A 9,328-nucleotide genomic window follows, 5' to 3' on the forward strand; every position below is an offset into this window, starting at 1 on the left:
AATAAAATGTATAAAATTATGGGGGATTACAATCTACCCCTCTTAAAAGAAGTTTCGTTCCGAAACTTGACTCGAAATTTCACACATTTTTCAAAAGTTTTCGACTTATTCTCACTGTAGAAGTACTTGTGCCACCTATGTGCACTCTTTTGCCAACTCAAAGCTGTTTGTGTTACTAATGAACACCTTTTCTTATGCGGAGAGTCTATTTGCTTTGCCTAAACTCGTAAAATATGCTAAAATAAGCATAAAAATGCATAAAAGTGCCATAAAATAGGTAAAAAGCACGAATTTCTATCGCATTCTACCCCCTTAAAGAAAACGAGTTACGCCCTCGTAACTCACCTCAGGGAATAGCTAACCAAAATTCTCTTTCGACGAATTCCATCCTCAAAATTCATATTTCACTAAAACTACTAACTTTAGACTTTTCACAACAGATGACGAAACAAAAGAACAAGTCACCACGAATTAAATAATGCTTAACTTGTGCGGAGTTAATAGAAAAGTACCAGAATCTATATCGGCAGGTCGTTCATCCTCATTCTGATTCATCATGTACAACTTTCCTGGAGCCTTATTCGGGTTGTTGTTATCATTTGCAGGCTTATTATAGTTCTCTTGATTGCTTTGTGCCCCTCTAGGCTTTGAATTTTGACCTCCGGATTGGTTAAACCTCACTTGGTTTCCACTTCCATTACTATTTCGTTCCTTTCTGTGCTTAGTGAAGCACTCATACTCCCTATGTCCCCTTTTCTGACAATAGTTGCAGGTCACTAATTCTCCTTTGCAGTTCTTGCCAGGGTGATTGTTACTGCACATTTTGCAATGATGCACTCTCTCAGATGGGTTCGAGTTGTTGTGGTGCCCCTGATTGTTTCTTCCCTGGAAATTTCCATTTCCATTCCCATTTCCATTTCTATTCCTTTTAAAGTTTTCTTGGTTACCCCCAGCATTAAAATCTTTTCTCTTTTCCCCAATTATTACAGTTTTCTTGTCCCTTCTAAACTGCAGACCATAAATATGAGCGGCTCTCCCATACACTATGTCTAAGGATGTAAAAGTTTCCCCACCTAATCCCAGTTGAATTTCATCAGTCAGCCCTTGCTCGAACCTTTGAGCCTTTAGCTCCTCAGTAGCTACCACCTCAGGTGCAAACCTCGATAAAGCTATAAACTTGCTATAGTATTCAGCAATAGTCATATTCCCCATCCTAAGGTTGATGAACTCCTGCGCTTTCTGCTTTCTCATAAAAGGAGGATAAAACTTCCCCCTCAAGGCAACTATGAATGAATTCCAATTGAATCCCTCAACAGCACTTAGCCTATTTCTATTTTCCTTCCACCAAAGGTCGGCCTCATCTTTCAGATAAAGGACAGCTTGACTTACTCTCATACTCCCAGGGCAACTCACAGCCTCAAATAGTTTCTCAAACTCCCTAATCCAGTTTTCCAGGAAGGTTGGGTCTGCTTGCCCATTGAAATACGGTGGCTTAACCTTAGAAAGTCTTTCAAACATTTCCCCTGCAGAATCGGGGCGCTCAGTTCTCTCCTGGGTTAGCTTTTCCGCCAAGAGGCGAATCGCAGCAGCTAGATCATTGTTGTTGGCCATTCTAGAACGCGACCTGCAATTAGTATATTCTACTTTAGGTTTGAAACATCACCTATACGTTATCCCATACAATTTAATACTTGAATTGACCATAAAGATCGCCTCAACCAACAATGTTCACATTAATACACATCATTTACGAAGGCACGACAATCGTTTACGAAGGTGCAACGATCGTCTACAAGATGCAATAATCATTGGAAAATAATCATCCTCAATAATACACGAAAGACATTTACACACTACACATAAGGCATAACATTTTGAATCATATTGGTCATGAGGATCTAGATTGGCCCTCACTTCCTTTATGTACTCAAATCATTTAATATTTTTGTGGCAATTGAATTGATCCACAATTCACATTGAGTATGCAACCAATAGGAAGATTAATCCACGACGTACTACCTAGAGGTTGGGGTATTATGGAATCCTCAAAATAGAATAAAGAACAATTCCTTGAAAACTTTAACTTTTATTGCTAACTCCATAGAGGTTTATTGCATCCTTGAAAATAATAAAGAATATTTCAAACTTCAATAAACTTAAACCTTAAACGGTTGTAGCTTTGCTACTTATTCTTTAAAACATAAAAGAGCTAATTAACTATTTATGACTTCAAAATATTTGTGGCCTTTTGCCTATCCATTGTTCCTGAAACTTGTGGAGTGAAATTTAGATCTCAAGATCATCGAACTCTTCTTCAGGTTCTTCATCGGGATCTTCCTCAAGGTTTGCATCTTCACCCATGTCTTCATCTTGATTAGGCTCACTTGCCATCTCCTGTTCACTTTCGAGCTCTGCATCCGAATCACTAGAGATCTCAATGGTTGGCTCATGAGCCGCTGGGTTAGGATTCTCTGCCTCAACACCTACATTCTCATTCTCCACAGCTACATCATTTTCCTCTAGGTCATTATTTACACTTATTCCCATAGGTTCTTCTGTAACTGAATCCCCAACATGACTCCCTACGATTTTACCGTCTCTAAACCCACTTTCTGCCGCTTCAATAATGGTGGTCAGAATTTCTGAATCATATTTCCATCTACCATCCCAAGTCCCATACTTAGCCAAGTTTGGAGTTCCATTATCAGAATGCATGTCTTTAAACTTTTCCTTGAGTTCTAGGTATGGAAATTTGTTAGGTAAGCAATTAATGATAGTGGCTGCTATGATATCCTTTCTCATTAAGATAGGTTGCCCTTGAACTTTAGCATAATATTCACATCCAAACACAATTTTCTTCACGTAAATATCAGGGGTTTCTATATCAAGTTTCTCGAAGGATCCTATATTGGTATACTTGGAAAGAAACATTTTATTCCTGAAAAAAACAATTCAAGGTCTCACTAACGATTTTCCAGTCAAAACATAAACAAGGTTCACTAATCAATAAGTTTGGTGGAATCAAACAATTCTTTATGCACTTGTAAATGTAACACTTAAACAATTAGCACATGCACATACATAACAATCAATTTCTTATCATTGACTAGCTACTAATGCACATATAATTCTATCTTATATGCCCTTCTTATACTACCCATCTCTCATAAACTAAAGCATTAGAATCATTTATATGACAAAGTAAAAGAACGATAATATAAGAAAATTATAACATAAAATAATAACATAAATATAAATATAAAATAAATAAAGTAAAATAAATTAAGGAAATGCATAGCGAATAAATTCGAAAATAAAATTATTAATTCGAAAAAGATTTATATTTCCTAAATAACGAATTCTAACTCTTGAAACAACTTTAAAAAAAATTTGGACTCCTTTTTTTTTTTTTTTAAAAAAAAAAAAATGTATTCATATTATTTTTATGTATTTGTTTGAATAATAAATAATAAGAAAAATAAAAATGTCGAAAGTATCACTTTAACTTTAATAATAATTTGATTTCGAACTTAAATAAGAAATATTATATACTTTCAAACAGGATAAAAGGAAATCGGCCCCCCAAAAAAAGTACCAATTTTGAACACTATAATACGTAGAATCTCGATTTTTAAGAAATTTATTTTAAATAACTAGATAGTTAGGCGCCTAAAAATTTATTAAAGTAAAACCTTAGCTTCTAGATACCACTTTGTAACACCCCGACAATTCTCTCTTTTCTAAAATAACATTTTAATATAAAACGTAGAGAATTATCAAGGCATTATCGCCCGTGTGAAAACGTAACGGCTTATTCAGAATTTTGCAGCGGAAAACATAAAACTAACTTTAGGTTTATAAATAATCGATTACAGGTTTAATCCCAAAAATCATCCAACGAAAATAAGGAAATATAAATAGTACGACAAGTTTAAAGTCCCAATTAACAAACCCAAGTTAACTTAGCAAATCAAAACTAAATACAAGCTCTCTATTCCCGATCCCAATGATGCAACATCTTCAAACCTGCAAATGGACAATGCTTATTGATCCTTAGAGACTGCTCACCAAAGATTGGGTCATCACAGGATCAATAAGGCATAGCCATGATCAACATGCACAAGCAAAAGCACGTAATCAGCAAAGCTGAGTACTACATACTAAATCAATAATAATCCTAACATGAATCTATTAGACGAACAATCCTAACATGGTACTAAATAAAACATAAGCAATGATAATCAAGATATATTGACTTGAATACTATATTTGACTGAACTAGACCTTTGTATCATTAACATTATTTTAATTGAAATAGTCAATGGACTGAGTTGTCTACTAGAAATTTCTTCTTCTTCACTAAGGAAGACGAGGTACGGGCGCGACTCCGTAAACCCCAATGACCTGCGATATCGAGGGACTTTTAAATAAAAATAGAACCGGTGATCAATCCGGCCCCAGAAAAGCCATAGGCTACCCATGACCCCAACTCCTGATTGTCCGTCACTTTAGACGTGCACAGTCTAAAGCTATTGCTTCTCATTTTCACTTTACATGAATTAACTTTTAATACTTGGTTATGACCCATCAAACATAAATATTATATTCAACAAGTAAACACAACTTCTTTTATCTTTGAATTAAACCAGTGATCACAACATTCAACCAAGAGCCAATTCCAACTACTTTAATCCTTCCTTTATCCATATTTAAAAACCTTTATTAGGTATAAGGTTCAACTACCAAACAAGGTCCTCGGCCCTTATAAAGTAGTGAAAATCTAAAGAGGAACAACGATCAATAAAGATCTAAACCAATATTAAATAATATAAAGTTCCACAAAACCAACATGCTTGCATCAATATTCCATGCTAACATGATTCAATTCTTATAAATAAAGTTCTATGCTCAACGCATTAATTCAACGACATTGAACATGAAATTCCAACATAAACAAGTTCATAAATATATTCATCATATTCTCAATACAACACACATCCAAGCACACGGTATGTACGTACCTTGTGTAAACAAACTGATAGGCCACTTTAACGAATTCAAAAGTCACCCACAAAGAATTCTCCGCCTAAAATAACCAAGAAACGTACCCAAATCAATTCCTAATCATTGGCAACCATAACAAAGCATTCTAAATGCATCCTAAACATATTTAGAACATTCCCCAATATAAAAACTTAAACCTTTGATTTCCTAGCCTCATAATTATTGAATTAGTGATTGAAATTCGTTGAAAACTCTTTGCAAACATCGTACTTTAAATTTTCAGCAATATAACTAATTTCAAACTACTCCAAAACATAATTAACATTCTTAGAATCATAAAAATAATAGCTTTAATAATGTATAATCATTCTATTATGATTTTAGAACATTAAAACCTTAAAAATACATGCTTTACTAATTAAATTCCTTATTTCAATTCAACTATGTAATCTGAAAATTAAATTATCAATTAAGCATAATGTATAATCTGAAAATCTAATTTAATCATAAAAACTTATAATTTATATTCACGAAACATGAATTAAATTAATAAAACTTAATTAAAACCCTAATTTAAACGTAATTAACAAATCTGAAAATAATTAAATTAATTTCGACAACATATAATCTGAGAATTAGTAATTAAATCTTAAAAATCATAAATTTATTAAATCAAATCATGAATTAAATCACTAAACTAATTTAAACCCTAACTTATGTATTAATCAACCAAAACTGAAAATAATTAATTTATAATATCAATACCAAATCTGAAAATGATAATTTAATTATAAAGATTAATAATTTAATTCTAGAAACATAAACAAAAATCAATAAACTTAATTAAAACATTTAAATAACTTAGGGTTTAAGAAAGTCAACCAAAAGGAGAGGAGGAGTGCTGGCCGGCGGTGACTAGGGCACGGCGGGGACAGCGGTGGCTAGCAGAGGTGGCGCTGGTCGGGTCAGGTGTCGGCACGGGTGGTTGCTGGTGGTTGTTGGTCGAACCAAAAACGCAAGAAGAGAGAGAAACCGAAACCCAAGAGGAGAAGGAGGGTTTCCGGCTGGACAGGCGCGGCAGCGACGCTGCAGGTGGGCGGCGCAGCGAAGGGGAACGACGAGTGGGTGGCGGTGCTCGGTGGTTGTGCGTGGCTGCGCAACAACAGAAACATGTGAGGAGGAGAGCAAGAAACGGGAGAGAGAGAGAGAGAAAAACGAAAGAGAAGAGGAGGGGGAGAGAGTTACCGGCGGCGACGGAGAGGGACTACGACGGAGGAAACGCCGGCGGTGGAGGCGGCGTGGACAGCTGCAGCAACGTGAAGCAGGGGAGGGATGGGTTCACGTGGTTGCTGAATGAGAGAATGAGGGTTTTTGAGGTTTCTTGTTTTTTCTTTTTCACGTGAAGGAGAGGAGAGGATTGAGAGTTTTACATGAATTTGGAATATGGGTAAGGGATGTGGGTTTAACTTATTTTGGGCTTTGCTAATTTGGGCTAGGATTAGAATTAAGTTTGGTATTTGAATTCAACACCGCTTAAGATTGTTTTCTAATTTCAATCGTGTTTTCGTAATTCAAATTCTTTTCAACATCAAATTCTAAAATTATTTTAATTTCATAAACCGTTGAAATATTTAAAAGTATAAAATAAATATTCGTTAATTACATATTTATTTCTAAAATTCGTAAATTATATTTAAATATAATTAACAATACGTTAAAATATATTAATAAAATGTATAAAATTATGGGGGATTACAATCTACCCCTCTTAAAAGAAGTTTCGTTCCGAAACTTGACTCGAAAATTCACACATTTTTCAAAAGTTTTCGACTTATTCTCACTGTAGAAGTACTTGTGCCACCTATGTGCACTCTTTTGCCAACTCAAAGCTGTTTGTGTTACTAATGAACACCTTTTCTTATGCGGAGAGTCTATTTGCTTTGCCTAAACTCGTAAAATATGCTAAAATAAGCATAAAAATGCATAAAAGTGCCATAAAATAGGTAAAAAGCACGAATTTCTATCGCATTCTACCCCCTTAAAGAAAACGAGTTACGCCCTCGTAACTCACCTCAGGGAATAGCTAACCAAAATTCTCTTTCGACGAATTCCATCCTCAAAATTCATATTTCACTAAAACTACTAACTTTAGACTTTTCACAACAGATGACGAAACAAAAGAACAAGTCACCACGAATTAAATAATGCTTAACTTGTGCGGAGTTAATAGAAAAGTACCAGAATCTATATCGGCAGGTCGTTCATCCTCATTCTGATTCATCATGTACAACTTTCCTGGAGCCTTATTCGGGTTGTTGTTATCATTTGCAGGCTTATTATAGTTCTCTTGATTGCTTTGTGCCCCTCTAGGCTTTGAATTTTGACCTCCGGATTGGTTAAACCTCACTTGGTTTCCACTTCCATTACTATTTCGTTCCTTTCTGTGCTTAGTGAAGCACTCATACTCCCTATGTCCCCTTTTCTGACAATAGTTGCAGGTCACTAATTCTCCTTTGCAGTTCTTGCCAGGGTGATTGTTACTGCACATTTTGCAATGATGCACTCTCTCAGATGGGTTCGAGTTGTTGTGGTGCCCCTGATTGTTTCTTCCCTGGAAATTTCCATTTCCATTCCCATTTCCATTTCTATTCCTTTTAAAGTTTTCTTGGTTACCCCCAGCATTAAAATCTTTTCTCTTTTCCCCAATTATTACAGTTTTCTTGTCCCTTCTAAACTGCAGACCATAAATATGAGCGGCTCTCCCATACACTATGTCTAAGGATGTAAAAGTTTCCCCACCTAATCCCAGTTGAATTTCATCAGTCAGCCCTTGCTCGAACCTTTGAGCCTTTAGCTCCTCAGTAGCTACCACCTCAGGTGCAAACCTCGATAAAGCTATAAACTTGCTATAGTATTCAGCAATAGTCATATTCCCCATCCTAAGGTTGATGAACTCCTGCGCTTTCTGCTTTCTCATAAAAGGAGGATAAAACTTCCCCCTCAAGGCAACTATGAATGAATTCCAATTGAATCCCTCAACAGCACTTAGCCTATTTCTATTTTCCTTCCACCAAAGGTCGGCCTCATCTTTCAGATAAAGGACAGCTTGACTTACTCTCATACTCCCAGGGCAACTCACAGCCTCAAATAGTTTCTCAAACTCCCTAATCCAGTTTTCCAGGAAGGTTGGGTCTGCTTGCCCATTGAAATACGGTGGCTTAACCTTAGAAAGTCTTTCAAACATTTCCCCTGCAGAATCGGGGCGCTCAGTTCTCTCCTGGGTTAGCTTTTCCGCCAAGAGGCGAATCGCAGCAGCTAGATCATTGTTGTTGGCCATTCTAGAACGCGACCTGCAATTAGTATATTCTACTTTAGGTTTGAAACATCACCTATACGTTATCCCATACAATTTAATACTTGAATTGACCATAAAGATCGCCTCAACCAACAATGTTCACATTAATACACATCATTTACGAAGGCACGACAATCGTTTACGAAGGTGCAACGATCGTCTACAAGATGCAATAATCATTGGAAAATAATCATCCTCAATAATACACGAAAGACATTTACACACTACACATAAGGCATAACATTTTGAATCATATTGGTCATGAGGATCTAGATTGGCCCTCACTTCCTTTATGTACTCAAATCATTTAATATTTTTGTGGCAATTGAATTGATCCACAATTCACATTGAGTATGCAACCAATAGGAAGATTAATCCACGACGTACTACCTAGAGGTTGGGGTATTATGGAATCCTCAAAATAGAATAAAGAACAATTCCTTGAAAACTTTAACTTTTATTGCTAACTCCATAGAGGTTTATTGCATCCTTGAAAATAATAAAGAATGTTTCAAACTTCAATAAACTTAAACCTTAAACGGTTGTAGCTTTGCTACTTATTCTTTAAAACATAAAAGAGCTAATTAACTATTTATGACTTCAAAATATTTGTGGCCTTTTGCCTATCCATTGTTCCTGAAACTTGTGGAGTGAAATTTAGATCTCAAGATCATCGAACTCTTCTTCAGGTTCTTCATCGGGATCTTCCTCAAGGTTTGCATCTTCACCCATGTCTTCATCTTGATTAGGCTCACTTGCCATCTCCTGTTCACTTTCGAGCTCTGCATCCGAATCACTAGAGATCTCAATGGTTGGCTCATGAGCCGCTGGGTTAGGATTCTCTGCCTCAACACCTACATTCTCATTCTCCACAGCTACATCATTTTCCTCTAGGTCATTATTTACACTTATTCCCATAGGTTCTTCTGTAACTGAATCCCCAACATGACTCCCTACGATTTTACCGTC

At 35.9% G+C, this 9,328-nt stretch overlaps 1 long non-coding RNA gene across 1 annotated transcript; it reads right to left on the reverse strand.

The window, feature by feature from the left end:
- Nucleotides 1–3,835: 3,835 nt before the first annotated feature.
- Nucleotides 3,836–6,389, reverse strand: LOC130462073 (uncharacterized). The gene is made up of 4 exons (XR_008922205.1): nucleotides 6,250–6,389; nucleotides 5,887–6,156; nucleotides 5,022–5,086; nucleotides 3,836–4,060 (listed from the first exon to the last, which is right to left on the reverse strand). It is a non-coding gene; the product is annotated as an uncharacterized lncRNA (long non-coding RNA).
- Between the last annotated feature and the right edge of the window lie 2,939 nt (nucleotides 6,390–9,328).

The sequence above is a fragment of the Spinacia oleracea genome, chromosome 5, assembly GCF_020520425.1.
Source record: "Spinacia oleracea cultivar Varoflay chromosome 5, BTI_SOV_V1, whole genome shotgun sequence".
Classification (NCBI taxonomy): domain Eukaryota; kingdom Viridiplantae; phylum Streptophyta; class Magnoliopsida; order Caryophyllales; family Amaranthaceae; genus Spinacia; species Spinacia oleracea.